The following is a 23,100-nucleotide window of genomic DNA, read 5'->3' as shown; positions in this document are numbered from 1 at the left end:
CTTGCATGGTTAAGACTAACCTTAAAAAGAGTGCATATCTCGATAATACTGTGGAATACTGCTGTCCATTTAGCAACGCCTGCTTGCTTTTGACTTGAAAATTGAGGATGATCTAAAAATCGGATTATAGACAAGTTACGACTTTCAAAGGGAATGGGAATAAGCATGAAATCGTGTTTTGAATTTTATATTAAATGAGAAAAAGCTAAAGCGTACTTACTAAGGTCTGATTTAAAAGTAAAAGCAGCAAAATTGCAATTTCATGTCATTAGTTTAAACGGCACAGTTGTTTTAGTTTAGACGTTACTTTTGCAATTTGGAAAACATTGGAAAAATACAAATTTCACTTGTCGTGGACAACATCAGAAAAAAGGTCGCCACTATTTTGAAATTTTTCACATTCATTAAATGTGTGTATCGAAATACTATTTGGCTATATTTCCATTCTATCCTCATTCATACCGTATACCGTAGACCAGCTGTAGTACGAGCGTATATTAAATTTGTGCTAATGTGCACAAGACACGAAAGTATTTGAAATAGAACCAACTAGTGTCATAGTTGATTCAAAGCCACTTCTTGAATCGATTTAATGTTGTCTGTCCGTCTGGCCGTCTGTCCGTCTCCTTTTTTGTTTTCAACCTACATCCTTACATGTATAATTGTATTGAGCGAAGCGGTGTCGAGTATTTAATGGTGGGCCACATCCCACTATTGTGTGTTTACTTGTTTGCTAGTGAATTAAAAGTTTGTCGCAAAATATTGCAAATGGAAATTTTTCTTGTCACATAAAAATTTTCCCAAAGTAAGGCGATATATGGAAAGTAATTTATCTTCTTTATCTTTGGGGCATAACATGTCAGTGTCTCACATTATCCATACTTTGAGAAGTGTTCTTTTACGTGGCGTACAAAGCTATATGGGTAAATATTAGGCCGAGTGAAATCAGAATATGAAACCTTATTGATAGGTATAGTAAAAGGTAGATCTATCGTCAGTGTTTCTAGTTGTTTCATGCACACGCACGTACCTAATACCCAAGATTTTCAAGAAAAAAAATAAAAAAGGAACCTCTTCGCAGATGTTTTAACTCAAGTTATTTTTATACCCATCAACCAAGGATGAGGGGTGCATTCATTTTGTCAAAACGTTTGCAACACCCAGAAGGAAGGATCAGAAGAGATCCAATAAAGTGTATATATTCTTGATCAGCATAAAAATCCAAATCGATTTAAGTGTGTCCGTCTGTCCATATGTTGGTCTTTTCTGCCTGTTGAACACATTCTCCTGGCCGCAAAAAGGAAGCTACCAATTTCATATTTGGCAGAAACGTTGGATGTTCTTGCACGCAGGTCGGTATTGAAAACGGACAGATTCGATCGAAGGTCACGCCCAAAGCATCACGTAAAATGAGAACAACTCTGTTTTTCAAAACTAATGAAAAATTGTGTTGTTGCTGATTACCCATAAACTATAACAAGTAAATGTACAAAAATTTGAACGCATGTTCTATAGGCGATGCTGTAGTATTTGTGAACAAAAACGGAGAAAATTGGCCCCGCCTACCCAATAATATAGTGCATCAAAATTTAATTCCTTTTTCAGTACAAGCTTCAAAACCCCTATAATGTATATAAATTCTTGGCCAGTTTCAAATTTCGACTGCACCAAAAACATGTCCGCCTGTTTGTCTGTCCATCTGTCTTTTAGTTGACGCAACTTTGGAGTTTTTGTGATAAACATTCTTGCATTAGCGAAAATGAAGATATCGTCTACAAATTTGCAAAAGAATTTGGCATTGACCTAAACTTTTCAATGGGCATGCCTACAACACCCACCACATGCCTAAGCGAAAGAAACTTTTATTTTGAAAATAGAAAAAATCGGCTACGCCCACTCCATATTATAGAGCATGACTATTTTGTTCTTGTGTCGTTTGTAGGATCACGGGAATGGGTATAAAAGACGCATTTCCGACCGAAGTTAATTTTCTTTCTTGTTTTTTTTTTTACTTCATTAGTAAGAATGGATCGTGTCTAATTAAGTGCACGACACAAATAAAAGGACAAAGGTAACGTAATTCTCCTGTGATGGCAAAGAAAATTTAACTATTAACAATGTATCATACAAAGAAGAAAGGAAGAAGAAGATAGGAAATTTCATTTACTTCTCTACCTCTTACTGTTGGTTGTCATCGCCTTTGCTGATGTTTATTAATCGCAGCAGTAAATTAATGATTTTATTACACAATTTATGGCCGAGAATGATATTAATGTAAAAAAGCCGAACAGTTGCGTTATTAATGTTGGTAGTAGTAGTAATGATACTAATGGTGAAGGGGCAATATTGCTTTAATAACGTAGTCTAGTAATACTTAATAAGTTAGACTAACAATGCCGTGCATATCCATAAAACTTATTTAGGCCATTTGAAGCAGCATCGAATGCATTTGTGCGTAATCACTCGTTCCTTAGGTTAGTTATACATTACGTTGTTACTCAATTAACTAACTCCGTATATATTATATATATGTGTATATATATATATATATATATGCGTCGTGATACAGATGAGCGAATGCTCTCCTAGTGCATACTGTAAATTAAACACATTTATTGTTCGACTACAACACCTGTTTCATGTGTTGTGCGGCCAACTGAAATCGTAGTAATAAATATTCACAAACGTATGCATACATGTTCAAGTACAAACACATCCATATAAGCAATTATACGTTTGTATAAATTAAACGCACGAACAACATGCACATGCAGATGCACACACACATACACGCACGCACGCATTTTATACAGGTATACAAATTATTTTGTGCGGAATGCTTTTAATACCCCGTAGAAGAATTAAAATCGTATTGTGTGGCCAAAGAGAAACAAAAAGGTGGCGGGTACAACCAGCAGCAGCAGAAGCAGCAGCAGCGGCAGCAGCAAAACAAAAAAAAAAAATGAAAAACGAAACGAAAGGATAGAACAACAGAACAGCACCTAAAGCTGAAAATGCTATTAGTTGCAACATTGAATTGCAAATTATTTCGACAGTTCACAGGCAATTATTTGCTTCACCACACATTAACAAGCAGGCGGACACACACACACACACGCGCGCATAAGTATCGAGGGTATATGAACACAACCTTGGTAAATATGTGTACATAAACAAACTTTGAAATAAATGCGGAGGGCACACGCACGCTCTCGTCTCGTGCAGGTTGCAATACAAAATACGAAAAGAATTGAAACGATAATAATAAAACTCATACACACACATGCATGCATACGATGCAATTATATATATATATATATATATATATATATGTATATAGACAATTGTACTCATACCTAACTAACCGATTGACAATCAGAGGAGCAACAGCGTAGCGTTTGCATGGATGCATTCCGTAGGCAACAATTGCTAAGCAATACATTTTATGCCGAACTCAGACGCACACACATACACTCAAAAACATGAAAACAAATATACATAAAAGCGATAATATTTGTTGTACTTAGTTTTGCTAAATTGCTCTCTGCTATGTTATGTTATGTGCATACATTTATGTCTGTTTGTCATTATAGGCAAACTTTGGCAACATTTACTCTGCAACAAATTTTCTATTTGAAAGCATATGCTTTTGTTTTATATGCGCGCGTGTTAATGTTCATTTGTGTTTAAGCGTATGTTTGTGTAATATATATATATATATATATATATATATATATATGTGTGTGTGTGTGTGTGTATGTGCATGTCAATTTTTGAATGCATGGTTTAAATAATACAACCGCATATTTGGCAAACATTTGCCTAACATGATTATTAGCCAAGGTAACACCAATAAAAACAACAATAACAACAGCAATGAACCACCAAATAACACAAACTAACCAAACAAACGACCAAAGCTAACAGTAGAAGCAAACCAACCAATTTTGAAATAAACAAACAAACATTATAATAAAGCAACAGCAATTACAACAATAACAAGAAATACAACAACAATATCATCATAACCACAATTACAACTGACATTATTTACACACACCAAAGACAGAAAATATTACATCAAATATCACATACTCTTCTTTACTTATTATACTTGCGTTGATGGTTGTGTTTGTGTTTATGTTTGGGCTTGAGCTTGTGTTTCTATTTGCGTTTATATCTATCTGTTTATGCTTACGTAAGTCTTTAGGAGCGCAATTGTAATTGTTTGAGCGCACATAACCTTTGTGCATACACTGAGGCAAATATTCTCTACAAGGTGAACGAACACTAACAACAACAATTATCATAAAATTTTATATATGGTATATAAGTAAACATATTCCATATAATGTATAATAATAATAATAATAGTTAAATGTGTGCATATAAATGAACGAAATGCGCACATGTTTGTATTGTAAATTATTCATTATGATTATGTGTTAGTTAGTATTCCGGATCTTTTGACTCGAAGTTGACAGAGATAAGATTTATTGAAATAATATTTATGTAAATGTACGTAAGCAATATATTATAATTCGGGATTATGTCGTTTCAAAGCGCAAATCAAACAATATTACGGCTACGTAAGCAATGACAGGTCTTACGGTACACAAAGAGAAAGCGCAGTCCCCGCAATGACATGACATTGTCTCTGCTATTAAAGCAATTATGTGATTTTATTGGAAAAAGCGTTTGGAGCTCCTTTGTGCGTAAAGCTAAATGTTCGCCAATTTAAACCATTACTTAGTATAATGCAGTTTCTGCAGCCATTTAACAGACATTCGAAGGTAAGAAAATTTCTATTCTAAAATTTCTGGATCACTTTGTTATTTCTCTTTCATAAACCAGATATATTCGAATTACATAATAATACCTGTTCATTCTTGCTAGACGGTCCGGACCGGACGCCTTTCCCTTGGTATTATAAGTGACAGCTTTCAAGCTTGTTTGAAATATCGAGAAAGACCTCATCAACTGAAAATATTTAAGGTGAGCCATAAAACATTCTCTATCCTGCGTATCTGTCCGTATGTCCCTCTATTGTTGCATTGATCACAAACTTGAATTGTGAACTTTGAAAGCGAACTTAAAATACTTTACATCAATCACAAAACCATTTCATACTTGCTTACCTGTACGGATGTGCATCCGTCCCTATACTGTTCCCATGAGTACAAACTAATGAAATTTCAACTTTGAACATGAACTTGTCTGTCTGTAAATCTCTCTCTCTCTCTCTCTCTCTCTCTTTCTCTCTCTTTCTCTCTGTTTATACCGTGAGTACAACGATGAAACATGTTTAATTAGAAAGACTTCATAATCTGAATGAGTGCAAGAGTAGTTACTAAACCATATTATTCCAGGTTGCCCGTCCGTACGTCTACAGGTTGATGTTGTACGTGTGAACTACAAACTGAAACTTCGAAAGCGATCTTAATATATTAAAGACCTAGACCTAGAGACACGTTTATCCGTACATCCGTCTGTTGATACCATTAGCCCAACTCCGAAATATTTAGAAAAACATCACAAACGTCCTCTTCGCGCTTGTCTGTCTGATGATACTATGAATGAAATATCGGAATTTGGTTGAAAGTACTTAGAAAGATCTCATAAATTTAAAATATTTAGGATGAGAGTCAAAACCATCTCAGTCTTATTTTACGAGGGAACGCAAGGAAATTTTTACTGTTGAGAGGTATCTTATTCCTTGGCCCATGTACTCTTTTCAGTACACACTAAAATGCAAGAGAGATCTTTCGAATTAAGATATTACACTACAAAAATGAACTCTTAATATCAATATGCTATGCGTTGTAATCGTATTTACAACGCTGCCTGAGACATGTTCGAATAATACTACAATTGACGTGGCATGGATACAAAAATGTATTTCTTCAAAATTGTAAAATTGTTTTACCCCTACTGAAAACGGAACACGTGGAATACTAATGGTATGTAGCTATGAGTGAGTTGAATACATTGAAAGCACCAGTAAACATTTCACTCTTGATTGAATGAGTTTCTAACCAGGAAGAGACACAATTGAATAGTCATGAAATTATTAACGACTTAAGCAGCAACCTTTAAACATCGTTAAGTTATTTGAAGAAAAGTGGCTGCGAAGATTCAGATCTCTAGACCTCTAGATTACTGGTCGAATATAAAAGTTATTGATTTACTCAAAATTTTCGGCCGATTTCTTCCCATTTATCTGTCGGTCTGTCCTACCTAACTATCTCTCGGAAATCTCTCGGTCTGTAGAAAGCGGAAAAATGAGATATACCTTCTCCATCGAAGACAAAAATCGAATTTGAAAATAAAGAGAGTAAGTGTACCATATCACTCGCTTCGACAGCTCCGTCAACATGTTTACCAGAGACTATAGTAACTTCATAACTATAAGAAATAATAATCTAAACCTCTTTTAATCCATCGTCTATTATAAATATTCCGTAATGTTACCTAACAGTCCCACCTATCTTTAGCAAAATATTTTTCATGTCTAATGTATTACCTTTAGGTTATTGATATCAAAGACTTGGCCGAAGGCGTGTAAAACTTTTTTACTTCTCTTTGGTTTTCTTTTAATTTTTTTTTTTTTTTTTTTTTTTTTGATGGGTTTTTCTTTTCTTAATTTTCCTTTTGCAGTTTGCTGCTCTTCTTTAATAGAATATTTTATGCAGTGTTTCGTTTTCAATGGAGCAAAAAACATTGCAAGTCGAAAATTAAAGAATAAAACTTGATTTCGTTTATCTCTCTGCAGATATTCTTAAGAATCTTATCCTTTATATAATACAAATCATAGTAAACATATCTTAAGAAGAACATATACATATAATTTTGTTTACACGTATATGTATAGCATTTAGGTTATATATTGAAGATTATGGAATGTAAACATAAATTCATATATGCAAGGTGTCAGATTAAAATCTATTCATAAGTGTTTACTTCTTAAATAGACAAACATTCAGAAATAAAAACAAGTAAAGAAAAATTTCAAGATAATGCAACAAAAAAAAGAAAAAGAAAATGAAAGGAAAAGAGAAGAGAAGAAAATCTTTAAAACATTCAATGGCTTTTGTCTAAAAGTTGCTATTTGTGTGCGTGTGTGTATGTTCGTGTGTTTATGTGTTTTAATGTTAAATGGAATGAAGCGCGCATGTGTTTGCATGCACTTCGATAGAAATAAATCTCCTTGGAGGACAATTCATCTCATTGCTTGTTTTGGGCAAAGAAAACTTTCTTTTGCAATTTTGTTTTTGTTTTGCGTATTTTTTCTTAGATTTAAACTTTGTGAGTGTGCATAACTTCAAGTGTATTTGCGCTGCACAACGTGAGATATTTATACAGTTGGCTTAACCAATATGGTAGTGGCAGTTGCTGCTGCTGCTGCTGTTCGTCTTCTTGCTGTTGTCGCTATTATTGTTGTTTTTGTTCTTTGGTAAACACAATAAACACCTCATGCAGTATTCAAGCCGTAATCAAGACTCTAATCGTTGTTTACCATCATAATTTGCATGCATCATTTTTTTTACTTTTTATTTTTGCTTTTTCTATTTTTTAGTTTTCTTTCTTAATCGTGTTTATGTATCCGTGCATGTATTCTTTCATATGCATGAGATTAAATGTATTTGTGATTTTCTTTGTCTTTTATGCGCATCTTTTCCAAGCTGATTGTCCTGAAAAGAAGCCTTTCTGAGATGCTGCATATACAACCACATGGATAAATAAATATGTTAGCGTGTGTGTGTGTGTGTATTAATATGTGAATTACTCAGCTTTAACTTGTATAGCACTACAAAGAAATCATGTAAAGATAAACTAAAATGAACTAAGTAAACATTATATAAGCATAACTAAGCTTTTCTTGTATCGCACAAGCGCACAAACTATATATAAGCAACGCTAATAAATAAAAAATAAATAAACAAAAGTAAGTAGTATGTAAATGTACGTTCGCCTGCCTGCATGCATACCGCCCTGCCATCAGCATACACAAGTTAAATCTCCCTGAAGGTTTCTCTTAAGAAACCGCGTTTATATATTCTTTTAAACTGAAATAAATTTCTTAATACTTTCTTACAAAGCACAGTCAACGGTTACGAAGAGGCTGGTTGTACTCTTGCCTTTACACGCATCGGTATTTGTATACATGAGACCTTTGCGGTTTTTCATGCTATTCTTCCAATTTTCGCTTCAAGCCCTTCGATAAATGACGGCATGTTCGGTTCATCAAATTATATATAAATACATTTTAAAATTATTCGGAAATTCTTTAAAAAAATGGGCAAACAAATCAATTGCTCGAATCGAACAGTCTTCTAATACAACTCTCACCGCTTCATTGTATGTGTGAATAAATTTTCGCTTACTAATGACATAGATAGTTCATTTTATATGCAAACAGCAGCGAAAGGATAAAGATGTACGCAAAACACCTTCCTTATCAACTATACCATGTCGCGTTTTATTAATTGTTTTATACGAGTGCTCTTCTTGTGTTTTCCAGTTGCTACCGCAACAGTTGGTTTGCAACGTATTTGTGTAAACGACGAAAGGATGAATATGTATAAGAGCAAGCAAAAACACTATAGTTGATCACGATTCACCATTTAATATCCTACACGATCCGACAGTTATTCATATAATGATTATTGAAAATAGATCTAACACACTTTCAATAGCACTCGTCCATGGACGTCAGTGTACTAAATTTCATCGAACTATCTTATGACCTTTAACGTAACATCACATAAGAAAACAAGATGGATAAACGGACAAACAAGCTTAAAGAGAGACTCAGAAGCGACTGGAAATGAATCTGAATCGATGGGTACAGAAAAGTTGGATCTACCTCAAGTGCTTCTGTCTGTTGAATAGATTCACACAAATTTAATCTACCCTCCTATCACGAGGAGTGTAGAGTATAAAAATTTATTAGTCAAAGTTTAAACGAAATATAATGCTCCTTCAAAAGACATCACTGATCGCGTTAAACAGGCCTTGCATTCGATAACAAAACATAGCGAAATGCTAAAAAACAAGTCAATATTATTATTCGCTATAGGTGGAGTAGAAATAGAAAAATCTTACCGATAATATTTATTGTTTTGTTAAAGGAATATTTTGAGAAAGAAGGTATTTTGCAGTTCATCTTTACTAATTTTATGAAGAAAGCATTCGATTAACTAACGAGTTTCCTTCGAAAAAATATGTATGGCTTTAGTGAAAATTTCTTTAAAGATGTTATTATGTGTTACATAAAAACATCCCGAGAATACGCTAAAAATTGCTTGCCAGAAACAGGATACCTTTCCAAAAAATTTTCTACAAAATATTAAAATATTTAAAAAAAAATCAAATTAAATGAATTTCTTCAAAATAGTTTGTCACACTGAACAATCACGCAAATCCCATGATAAAAATTTCTTCTGGGTAAAACTAGTGAGATGAGAAGATTGAAGAGCCATCGCACACTGGATCTTTTATTTAGAAATTAATTGATTTTTTTTTTTTGCTCAAATTAATTTAATAAATTTTCTTAATTTATATAATTTCTAGTTATTTATTTATACACTACGTCTTTATATTGCTACGTCATTCTCCCATTGGAGGACAATAATCTCTTTTATTTTTCTTACCTTATTTATAACATTTGCTTATTATCTTTTTCGGTAGATTGTCAATTAATTACATAAGAAAACAAAAAAAAAAAGTAACGTAAAATAGAAAAAGAAATTTTTATTAAAATCAGGTAAGTATTTTTTCTACTTTTTACAAAAATTAAAAGTTCGCACACTTTAGAAGAATATTGTAGGGAATAGATTAGATTTCGTTGAGCTCTACGCGAAGAATTTCACTTTACGTCGCTTCACGCTTTTACTCGAATCGTATCTCATCTTGTGTGAAACAGTTATGGGCTTTAAATTTCATTGGCGTTAACTGAACGTGTTTGCAGTAATTCACCAGCTGCCACTAGTCAATATCAGAACGAAGCAATAACAATAAAATTCACTTTTGCGTTGACTCATTTCTTTGATGTTTCGCAGAACTGGACATAAAATTTAAATGAATTTCCTTTTAACTGAAAAACATAACTGTTTGGGACGTGTTTAGTTTAACTTTGCCTTGCACTATTCTTAAGCATATACTCTTTTAGTATAAAATTATTTCACTTAACCAGTCAACTGTGTCTTTGGAAAATCAGACATTTACTGCATTAATTTGTATGTATACCCTTCATACACCGTGCATATGTAATTATGTAATATGCAATATTAGGTTGTTATGAAATAACATAGTGAAAAGACATACATACACACATTCTAAAATACATTATTATGGCAAGTGCACATTCGGTGTAACAAAATTTTATAAAAAAATTGGAAAAGGACAGATGGACTGGTCGTGATGTGATGCATATATTCGTTATAACACGAATTTTTGTACATATTTCGTCCACAGTTAACTGGTTAAAAACATCAAAAGCAGAAAAGAAACTGCGCTTGGAACGAACAAATCTATTGAAACCTATGGATGATAGTGATGGTAGCCGAAACTTTTTGATGTTTTTATATTTATTGAAAATCACGAATATATGCCGTTTTCAAGTTTTTGTTGTGCTAAGGATCAAATTGGGCAAAATATAAAACAATTTTAAGCATTTTTACCAACGATTCTCTTCTTAGTAAAATATTTTACATATATAAATCTTTGTGTATCTAAACCTTGAAACGGAATCGCTATTTTTCTTTTCACTTTATTTATGTGATAAGCTTTAGAACTTTTTAATTATTTTCTAAAGGATGGTGACTTTTGAAATTCATTTATTGCTCTTACGTTCATGCTGTAAGACGATTGCACTCATTAGTAGTCAAACTCTTGCCTCATTTTGAACTTACATGTTCTCCCGATTTACGTATAGGGTGCTAGGATAAGTGAAATTAAAGTAGGATAAGTAATCAGTAATTGAGTAATTAGTTAATTCAAGGCAGATAACAACTCACGACTGCTTTGGGGCAACTTAGTTGAGAACAGAGATCTAGCAAAGTTGGATATGTCAATAGTAATAATTTGAGTGCGCATTGAGCACTTCAGTACCAAGACATCCGCGTGTTCTTTAGGTGTCTCCTGTGGGCAACTGTCATGCCTACACGCACCGAAGAAATTTTCATTTTACTAACTTTCGCTGTTACTAAACCAAGCTGTAATGTTACTTTTTTTGCCTCTTGCTGAACATTGTATTCAACTCGTGATTGAACTGTTCCGTCCAAAGCAACCAAAAAAGGAGCCTCATTAAAACAATTGCAACTTGTAAACTAACGGCCGAAATGCCATCAAATTTTAACAAATTTCGTTTGAAGGTGTGTACTAACCAAAAATCATATGAACCTATGAAATTATGCCTTATATTATTTGTGATTATTTCAGTATCAACTGGGAATGTGTGCTATGACGATAATCACCCTATTAAATAAATATATAGCTTAGATTTTTTTCATAAATATTAAAGATTTCTGTGTACAATTCGCTCGGCGTAATAGAGATCAAAAAAGCGAGACAAACGTTAGCCTATAAATATAGATACCTTGTCTCCGGCGTACACGGATTCGCAATCGCGTTATTTGGACGAGAATCGAAGATACATTGCAACTTGTACAATTCATTACTTGCCCATTATGACTAATTTGTCCGAAAATCGAAAAAGGAGTCGGTTTATGGTCCTCATTATCGAGTAAGCCCGATATCGAATGTAAAAGTTTACATTCTACCTCGAAAGTTAAATAGGTGTCGAACAGCATGTTCAAAAAGAGAATTCAAGCCAAATATCGTTGTAAAGTCAGATATTTACCAAATTAAAGGGGAAACGAAAGTTGATTTGATCTCAGAAACTTTCTCTAAAAGGATTAGAAAAGATAATAAAATCAAATAATTATTCACAAAAATTGAGAAAATAGATTTCTAGAACCTAAGGAGGAGGTACTTTGGAAATTTGATCTTTGAGAGGGAGAAGGACACAAGTCAGTCAAAAAAATCTTCACCATAAAACCACGATTCTTTTAAATATGAGAAGAAAAACATAAAATTGAAAAGGGAAATTTGCAAGTGGACAAGAGATGAACCATAGATATAAAAATTACAAAAGGTAAGGTAGCCATTAAATAAGAAAAACGAACTCAACAATTATCCTCGCTTCTTATGATTTCCATTTTTTCATCAATTTGTTGTCTAAATTTTATGTTTGCTTTGTTTACTTATTTACTTTTCCTTCCCTTCATTGCACTTTTTTGTGATACACGTATCGACCACATAGATTCCATTGTAAAAACGAATGTTAAGGAGAACAATCGAGAAACGTAAACAGGGCCGAGATGATCGACACTTCTTCAATGCAAACTTTGTTTAGTGTTTATCATGTTCGTAAAAAACAAAAAAGAAGAAATTTTCATTAGATTAGGCTACACCGCCAAGTATATAGTTGTAATGTGAAGTCACAACTGTCGCGAGCGAAAGGACCTTTCATCAAGAGAGATAGTTTTGAATTCCAGTTTCAAATATATTTTTTGTGTGCTACCAAGTCCGTATGTATCCAGTATAATTTGCAGTTTCACCCTTCAACGATTCAACGATTCCTGAACGTTCGGAAATCATGAAAAGATTGCATCAAAGTGGCAGTTGTGGCTCAGTTGTGGGTGCCCGTCGCTTATTCGCCAGAGTGTTGACTCTGACCCTTCTTGACAATCGACAACTTTTGCAAAGCTTGGAGGCGAACACCCACCACCCTATCGCAGGCAAAGCCATCACCATAGCTGCAACAATATGATTGCTTTATCCAAAAATTTCTCGCTTATTTACTCTTTGAAATTTCCTAAAAGCGTATGCTTTGCCTTTACAAAATTTTGTTGGCATTAATTTATTTAAATCACGCATTGCATTGTTATAAGTGGCTATTGGTTTACAATATTGCTCATTATGAGTTAATTGCATTTAATTACGCTCTAGGCTTATTGTGCTGTAATATGTTTATTAATCGTCTTTACTTTCAACAACAAATAATTAGCATACTATTGCTCGTGCACCAGTGTGTTGGTCTACTATACGGGCTTTATTGTCATCTTCTCTATCAGTCTCATTTACACGAGGCTTCATCCTATATGTACATATATGTATCTTATATATCTATATCTATAAATTAAGGAAGCTATTTATATATATGTACAATTTAGAAATATAGTTTATAGGTATCGCTACAGAGACAGCGAATAAGCGTACATCACTTTGGTTGTGCAGCATCCTTTCGGTTTTCTAAAGTAAGACCGCACTGGCGTTTGCCAGCAATGGATTCTCCCACGCATACTCCAGGACCTTGATTGTTGGCCACAGCCTTCAACTAGTAGGCAGAATGGGAGGCGAGCCGGTACAAGAGAGGCCCGTGCGGGAGCTTCTTCTTTAAGCCGTGGTTTACGAGCATGGTGTCTTTCAACCGTCTGTAACGTGGACAACGGTTCAAATGGCTTTAATCCCGCAATTAAAAATCGTTGCCACATTAACTTAAGTTTGGTCACTTTGCCCAATTAATGGGTTTATACATTTTCATTTTCCATGATTTTGTCAGTAAAATAAAGTAAATCAAAATCGATAACAAATGAAGAGCCTCTAGCAGCTGGTCAAGGTCTCTTTTTTTTAACAAGTGCATGCCAATATTTATTACACCGTCAATATATTTGGACTAAATAGTTTAACATTCTCAGATCAGATAAAAATACTCTGAGAGAAACGAAAAGATCTTTCTCTTATACTCAACACAAGCATAAGTTAACGTTAGCGAGGTCGTATTATTTTATCCTATATCAGCCATTTTCCATCTAAATAGTGAAATAAATAAAAACCCACTTGAAAAGTGTCGCATTATTTTATGCTGGCGTTGTCACCATTGGAGGAAAATCGATGTGAAAAAAATGAATTTAAATGTAGGGAGAGAAAAAGATAGAACGACACGGAGAGAGGAAGAGAGGGTGGAAGGGAGAAAAATGCAAAACATTGGATAAAGAAGTGAGTAAAGAGGCAAAAAGGAGTCAACTCATCAACCAGACCGCTCACCACACATTCACCTCATTTTCGTTGACAGCTGCTTCATCACCAAAAAAAAAAAAAAAAAAAAAAGAAAGAAAAATGAAAATAAAAAAAAGTAAAACGGAAAATAAAAATTGCCAGTTAACATAATTTTTGCTTCTGTCTCTCTGTCAGCCGTTGCGTCTCCGCAACTTTGTCGAACTTTGTGAACATTTAAACGTTTTATATGCGCATTCATGATCAAATCCCACTTGCTGTCGTTTATTTATGGTATGTCGTAAAATCAGCATAAATAGGTTAAACACAAGTGTCAATGCCAAAATAATGAATTACGTTGCCAAGAAATATTACAGCGGCAATGCGACAACAAAGCTATATAGTGAACGAATTGTAACAATATTGCAAAAAAGAAAGAAAACAAAAAATTACGAAAAAGAAAAAATAAAAACGTTTACCGTGCTCTGGCATTTACCTCTCTACTTACCAGTCTGCAATATATATATATATATATTTTTTTTTTTCTTTAAGCGAGAGAATCGTACGAAAGGAAACCAACAATTACTAAGGAAATTGTTAAGCGTCTCGTAAGAGGGAATAACAGCAATTTCTTCTTTTCTTTTCATTTCCTTTTTTCCATTTTTTTTTTTTATTTTTTTATTTTTTTTTGTTTTATATCCTTATTTTCATCAAAACGGAGGAGCGAAAAAAAACATAACGGTTTAAAGGCGTTATTACAATTAGCTTACCAGGTTGAAAGCGTAAATGGCTGCTTTTCTTTCTCTTTCGACTGCTTGCCTGCGCGAATGATGGACAACTGTTGATTCGTGTGACAATTTGATGGTTTGTATTGAATTGAAAATTTGAATTGACAAACAGCAACGGAACGCAAGATAACACTTCCTTTGATTGCCAGAATACACGAGAGGTCATAAGAAAACGCTGCCAAAAGCGACACTTTACAGCGGAATAAGTGCAAAGTGAGCAGCAAAACTAAAAAAGTTTATAATGATGTCGATAAATCTGTGGGGAGATTTGTCTCATCCCGGTTTGCGAATTAAGTTAAGGGTTCAATTTAAGGCATTATATGACAGTGTCTGCACTAAAAATATGTTCTTTTCGGGAAACTTATTTTAAGAAAATGAAATCATTTACATCCAGAGATTACTACATGGTATGAAGATCAAAGTCTCAGGTTTGTTTTGATGCCACACTTAAGTCAAGTTACTCTTACAAATTGCTAAAATAAAAAGAAGATTAAGCTACCTCTTCGTTCTGGATCTTACGGCCCGCGGTACGAATAATTTCGTGCCTCACTAAGTTTACATTCGTTGCAATCCGTACGGCAAACCTCGTAAAGGAAGCCAACATGTTAAACGACTGATAGGGATTGGGTAGACTAGGCTAACCGACCGACACGTTTGTCATTTCGATGCCTGGGCAAGAAAGAAACCGTTTATTGACTATTATGAACTATCAAAACCGATAGGGTATCGAGTAAAAGACACTTTACTAGCTTTAAGCAAATTTTCCATGTAGAATACTAAAGAAACAGGGGGAGTTGCTTGTAATAAATTTGAAGGAGAACGTTGAACCATATGACATTTTCAGTGTTGTGATAAGGACATCAAAGATACGGTTAGAACAACTTTTTGACGTAGGACCAGAACGCCTAGAAAAGAGAAATGAGACAAGGCCTCTTTGCCTCTTTGAGAAAAGGCTCTCTTTTCATAAGAGATATAGTTATGTGTCTTAAGCAGAAAACTACATATTTTCGGAAAATTTGACTAAATCCTTCTGAACATCCCAGAATTTTGTCAAAAACTAAGTCTTGAAGAAAATGCGCTTAAGATTTTCATGTGCACGAAATCTGTTTTTCCTAAACGCCTCAAGTTTTTATTTATAGTCACATAAGACTCTGTTGCGGTATCCTGCACGAGTTCAGCTTGGCTTTAAAAAGTCTGAAAAATATGTTCAGGTATTTAGCATTCGTGTGTGTGTGTGTGTACATGGATAAGAAAAAATTTATAATTTTTATAACCTACACCCGACTTAAAGGCGTTCCATCTTTTACTACACCAATCGATTAAGAAAGTGATTCTTCTCTTGCCGGTCTGTCCGTCTTGTTCTTTGTGTTCAATCTACAAACGGTATTTCTTGAGATGTGTTGATGAAATTTGTTGTACTGACATGCTTCGCCTTAACGACGAACGTGGTTCGGATCGGCTCGCTTCCGCGACCATTTGCCTATGCAACGCCCTTTGAAAATAAAAATAACTGCATAAACGTATTTTATTGTGAGTCGCTGCGGCCCACTATAGACTCTCTACTTGTTTTTTCTACATAAAAATAAGAAAATGTTCCTGCTAGTAGCAAGCACGGCTTTCTTGTTGCTTACTGCTAATATTGTTGCATTTCTGTCACAAACAACAATATCAGTTAGTTGCAAAATTTAATTACAATACATATACAAATATTATCAATACATAAGATTATAACACAATTATAAATTAAAGATATTACAACATGTATGTTGATGTACACTTATAAATATACTTAGCTATGATAATATTGTAAAAAGAGGAATAATGTTATGCTATTTTCGCTGCGGTTGTAGTTGTGCTAATAGCTGCTGTCGTTATTGTTATAATAGGTGTTGTTATGGTTGAGTATATTTCGTTGAAATACCACTTTGACGGTTGCTGCAAATCGTACAGAGTGTCGGCTATAATAACATTCATCGAAATCATTTTACTTCTCACCTCTTGAGCACTCTTTACTAATTATTTGTATATTTTGGTATATTTTTTACTTAAAATTTCTTCCATGAAATGAATTAGAAACATGGCCGACTTTAACAATTCCCGTTCTTGAAATTTTGCTCTGGTCGTGAATGCACTTTGTAATGAAGGAACATGCAAAGAGAAGGAATGACGGACTGGCACGAAAGATTAGAGACAAACGAGCGGACGAATGGACAGAGGGAAAGATGTATGGACGGGACGAATAGCGAGTGGAAACACATATCTAAATCCATTTTCCAAGTCGCTGGCTAATAACGATTATTTTATAAACTTTTACAAGCTGCAAAGAGGATAACGTAATTAGAACACTTTCATGATCCGGTTGGGAGTGTGGAAATTGTTCATAAATATGCGATTAATGCAAGCTGTTTACCGCGACTTAAAAAAAAAGAAAAGTTTACATTTCGTTAAAATGCGGTGATTGTTTACAAATATTGGGCTTCCAACTTTGCTTATACGTAATGCCAGGCAGAAGTAAGCGGCTGAATACACTTTTCGTACGAAACGAAATAAGATGAGAAGATTTCTGATCGAATAGAACAAACTGTAATAGTTTTGTTTGCGAAAAATACTTAAATGGAGACTGGAACTATTGATCTTTTCCGTATACCTATTCTTACCAATAGAGATCATATTCAAAATTTATTTCCAATTTATTTGTAAATGGTTGGGGAAAACGTTCATGTGTGTTAAAAGCGATTAATTAGAATTAAAATTTTATAGTTAAGTTTGGACATGCTAGTTAACTGATCGAAACCCCTTTTGGACCGAACATGCAGGTGGTTCTGGTGAACATTGATAGATTGACGCCTTCCGATAATTTTTTTTTAGCGTTAATTTTTAATTTAAAGTAAAGCAAGGAAGAAAATTTTTGAAAATGTACTACGTAATCAGTCAAAGAGTTTAAGCTCAAAATCCCAATGTGTTTCGAAGGCTCAACGTGCGCGGACTAAGGCTAAATTAAATAAAAGATAATTTGTTCTTTATTTACGAAGATGTTAGTAAGGCGATTGGAACGAGTTTTTGGACTAAGATTAAAGGTCCTCCCAACGAAAGTTTGGGCCTGGAGTAATCCGAAAATATCTTGACGGAATCGAAAGTTATAGGCGAAAACTATCGATTCGAGATTGTCTCGATTCTCTCAGTAATCTATTGTGGCTGCTTAGGTTGACAAATATTAACTAACCTCAGACCAAGTAACGTTTGCATCATAATTCCGTCTTTCTATTGTTATTTTTGGCGATTGTCTTAATTCGACACCAAAGTGATATGTCATCTCATGCAATTAAGTGTGAGAAGAGCTATTGATATTCAAAAGCCTTTTCATATAGAACAATGCATACCATTGAAGATTGAAAGTGAAAAAGATGGGAAAAAAGTCGTCGGTATTTCTAGTGTTAAGCATAAAAGAATTTTTATTTGCTTATCTTTAGGCTTAGTAATGAATGCAATGAAAAGTTGCCGATTTTACAGATTAAAAATCTTTTTTTGTAAATTATTTAAGATTTTCTTAAAATCAATAAATCTTTTCTTCTTTCAATAACTGCAATAACTTTTTAGCTGATACAGAGAAAATCTTGCAGTTACTTGCACTGAAATTTCAATGTAAATGTGCTTCTGATTTCTTCTTTCCTCTATCTCATTCTATCTCTCTCTCTCTCTCTCTCTCTCTCTCTCTCTCTCTCTATTTCTCTTTCTCTTTCTTTCTTACCAGATACGTAACGTAAACCCTTATGTATGGAAACGAATCAGTAGAGCATATAATTGTAAGTACAAATAATTTATAGTTTGAAATCTAATTTTCGACTTTTCTGGTATTGAATTCAAATTGAAATATTTCATCTTAATAGATTTTATCTAAATGCTTGTATTGTAATTACAATAAGAAAAAAAATAAAAACTTAATTTAAGTTCTTAGGCCATTGCTATAAGCTGAGCATACATAGCTGACTTTCTTTATGGGACATGTATGTATGTATGTATGTATGTATATATATATGTGCATGTGTGTGTGTGTGTTTGTGGGTGTGTATGTGTAAAAATTAAAAAAAAACAAAATGAAAAGAAAAAAAAGAAGATATATTATCACAACTCATCCACCTATATCCAACACACAATTATAAAAATTCGATGCTTAGTCAGGATTAACTTGAAATTAAATTTTCAATGTGTGTCTTTCATTCTATGTGCATTTGTGTGTACGCATATGTGAGTGTGTGCATGTTTGTGGACTTTAGTAAACCTTAAACCAAACAGATAAACTGAAAAACTTTTACTTACCAAAGCCGAAATTTCATGTCAGCTGCCTGTGTATGTGTAATGTATGCTTCTGTGTGTGTATATATTTATATGGGTGTATATGTGCGTTTGCTTTTCAGAACCTTTATTATACAATAACGAAATCAATATGAGTGGCATTGCGTGCAAGTACGTGCATGTGTAAAAGTTTGCAAACAATAACTTTTTGTTCACACATCTCTAACGTTTGTTTAAAAACAAAAGGACAGCCAAACATAGTTTTCTAGCAAATCCTTAATTCAGGGATTATAAATATGTTGGTGATGATTATATGATTTTTGTTGATTGTTGTTGTTGTTGTTATTGTTGTTGTTGTTATATTATTATTATTGCTATTACTGCTTGCTGTCATTACTGTTGATGATAATAATGATGATCACATGCCAGTTGATGCTCTTAGAAATTTGTTTTATTTGTTTGATTGTTGTGATTTTTGGTCACAATTTTCAAAAAGAGCCAGTAAAATAATCACGCACAACTTTGAATGTATGTATGACTGTGTGTATATGTGATTCTGCTTTTGCCCAACTATTACAACCTTAACTACATATAGGTATTATGGAGAGACCAAGATAATCCTTATCATGTCCTGCCACAAGCTTTACAAGATGCTATTGATTCTCTCTAAATGATGAGACATTGAATGGAAAAAGCATAAAAGAGAGAGAGAAAAAAAGGAGAATTTACTATACGAGTACAATAGTTCTAGACTAATGAAAGAGTAGATAGACTTAGTTAAATAAAAAGTCTTTTGCTCACAACAACTATATTACATGGCTTCAAGCTCAATTCTTGGAAAAAGATTTCTATAAATGCTGTTCGTACATAGATGCATGCGGCTTGCATGACTGCTAACAATAACCGACGCAAGCAGAGCAAGTTTTTAGCATAAGACAAAAATTTCAAGAATTTTTCATTTTATAAAATATTTAGAGATTTGTGTAATGCTAACTTTACTTGCCAGGTTTTGTACATAAAAAATGATTTTAAATCAATTCGAGCATAAACGTCTGTCTAAGCTTGCAAGTGTGCATAATCTCAGCACAGTCCATAAGGGTTAGACAGAAATAGAGAACAGTTGGATATTCGAAGGTGTATTCTGTCAGTACATTTTTCGAAAAAAATTTAAAAGCAATTTTTCCTTTGATGTTTAGTCAGCTAGTCAGTCTATTGTTGCTTTTACAAGTTCTTTACGAGTTTAAGAAAAAGAAAAAAGAAGAAAAAAAGAACAAATGAAAAACAAAAAGAATAATTTGAACGATCTTCTCATACATTTTTATTAATTCTTTTTAAGACCAGCAAGCAGTCTATGCTTAGTCTTCTGCCAGCCTGTTTCACCCATTGTTTTTATCTTTAGTTAACAATCACTTACAGCACTTTCAGCATTGTCTGGAAGAAAATCTGCTTTATTTGCTTAATGTTTATTTTAATGCCTTCATACTTAATTAAATTGCTTGCTTTCCTCCTTTCGCTCAGTCAAACATTAAATCCTAACACGTTGTTAATTAAGTTGAAATTAAAAGAGAAAATTGTAAAAAACAACAAAAAAACAAAAAATTCTTCTGTTTTTTTCCCACAATTTATATTTTTATGGACTAATTTTCGGTAGTTCAATTGTTTCATCATACTGTTTGCAATCAAGTGAAAGAGCTCTTACTCGTAGACCATTTTATTGAACTTAATTGTGTACTTCTTCACCTACTGCACCTACTGCTGGTTTTAAAGGGAATTTCCCATCTTTTGTGGTATTGGACCACCTATAGGTATAATCCGGCGACAATCTGGTGGTAATTATCATTCGACGTAGACGCTTAAGAGGTTAAATACTTCCGTAATATTATCGGAAGTTTGACAGCAAACATAGTAGAGCACAAGTCCAGGGTTCAACAAATGAACAGCGTACAGAAGCTCTGACACCCCAGTGAAAGTCAAAGACCATGTACCACATTTGACTATGACTGCAGTGAGTAACCAGTCGGTAAAGGCGTAATACTTACCAATTGGACATATGTCCACTAGGCTGCAGCCATCTTCCTATCCCTTTTTCTTTCCTCAATTCTTTCGAATCATTGTCGTCTTACACGGATAGGGAACATCTTCTGAATAACTGATCTTATTAACAAAATAAAATATCAAGTTGAGAAATTTCACAAAACCTCCTCGCAACGATCAGTAATCGATCACTATGTACAATGGTGTCCTCAACTTCAATTGCTTGCTTGGAACAACGGCGGTTGCGCAATAAACCAATCAACTGCTGAAAATTAAAGTTAGAAAGCATTTCCCAATAATTCGTTCTTGATTAAAACGATCAATTTTCATTTACACATCTTTAAACAATTTAGAGTCCCGTAAGCCAAGCAACAGAACAGGTTAGAAGTAAGCAAAAAAGTACTAAAGCGAGTGGAGGATTTTTTTCGTTTTGTGAAGCTTTCCTTAGTTTAGACAATTTTGCTTCTAGAACCTATAGATAATAGAAACAAATCGCAAGAGATTCAACAACTTGGCAGCATTATGGTGAAAGTCTGACGTCCGCAAAGAATTGCTGCTTATTTATTGCTTTCTCGCTCTTTGGTACCTCATGTCGGGTTTCCATCAACATGCAATTCTATTGAAAAGATAACAGTAATAATGCAATTTATAAATGGATGCTGCGTCTAGTTGGTGTGCCTCAAGCGATATTGATTTTAAGCGATTTTTATCACTAATCACTCTTTTATTTTCTTTTGGTAATATCGTCTCGATTTTATTATCATATACTTTTAGGCGTTTTGAGAGGTGCAAGTCTTGCGAGCTCTGCCTGACCATTTGTCGTATGATGGTCGTAAGCCTTCTCGCTTCCTACTCATCATATTCTTCGTATTTTTTTAGCCGGCTAATTGCAATCACCATGTGGCAGGAATGTTAACCAACAAAATTTACAATTAATTTTTAAAGCCTTATAATCGTAGTTCTATGATTATAAGGATGCTTGAAGTTCGAGATAGGTTTCTGGCATCGCGGGGCTTTGCATGAACTTGACTTTTCTGGTAATCAATCCCTATTGGCTGATCAATTGTAATGAATCGAGGCGACACTTTCTCATCATGGACTTGCCATATTCGATCTGTATTCAAATAGGTCATTATTTTCAGCGTCCAGTGGACTTGGAATTTTGCTGGTAAGCTCGATCTCTAGTAAGCCATGCTTACTCGATCAAAGACGGAAGGGAGTCTGAGATCTATAATTCAAATAAAAGAAGGTATCGCTGATTTTTACGTTCTCTTTGAGGCAGTGAAGCAAACGAAAACTAATCACAGTCGACTTTTTTCCCCAACAAACGAGATGAAAGAATCTCTTGGCAAAAGTTTGTGCTCGTACCAGTGTCGGTGATATGGACGCTAGACATGGAGTGTAACTTTTGTCTGACCTTGGAAGGACAGTCAAGGTTTCCATTGCCTTCCATACTTGTTTTTGTTACTTGTGAACAGTGAACAGTGAGCTTCCCATCAATTGATTGCTGTTTGAAAATAATGTTTGCCGCTTCCTAAAGCTTGCTGTTGCTAGAGCAGAAATGACGAAAAACGGATTGCCCCGTTGAGAGAGGACTTATTTTTCTTTATTCCTATATGAATCTGCTATTTAAAAACAAAGAATGCTTCAAAGCAAAGCCTAACCACTACGTATGTTACTTCGTTCCTCCCACTCTACCATTGTGTGCGCGAATAGCATTTTTGATATTTTGATATTCGAGTAAAAGAGGGACATCTGACGCAAACTTTTCATATTCTAAGTGTTGTAGGGAAAGTGAAGAAGCTCCGTAATCAAAATTTATTAGTGGTCGATATTGCCAATCGCCAATGTTAACTTATCTGAAATTAGTTACTTTCACATGCGGCATTCATTCGCGATGGTTTACAAGTAAAAGCGGACATGA

Source organism: Glossina fuscipes, unplaced genomic scaffold (genome assembly GCF_014805625.2).
Source record: "Glossina fuscipes isolate IAEA_lab_2018 unplaced genomic scaffold, Yale_Gfus_2 2, whole genome shotgun sequence".
NCBI lineage: Eukaryota > Metazoa > Arthropoda > Insecta > Diptera > Glossinidae > Glossina > Glossina fuscipes.
The sequence above is the reverse complement of the archived record's forward strand: the minus strand, read 5'-3'. Positions refer to the sequence as shown.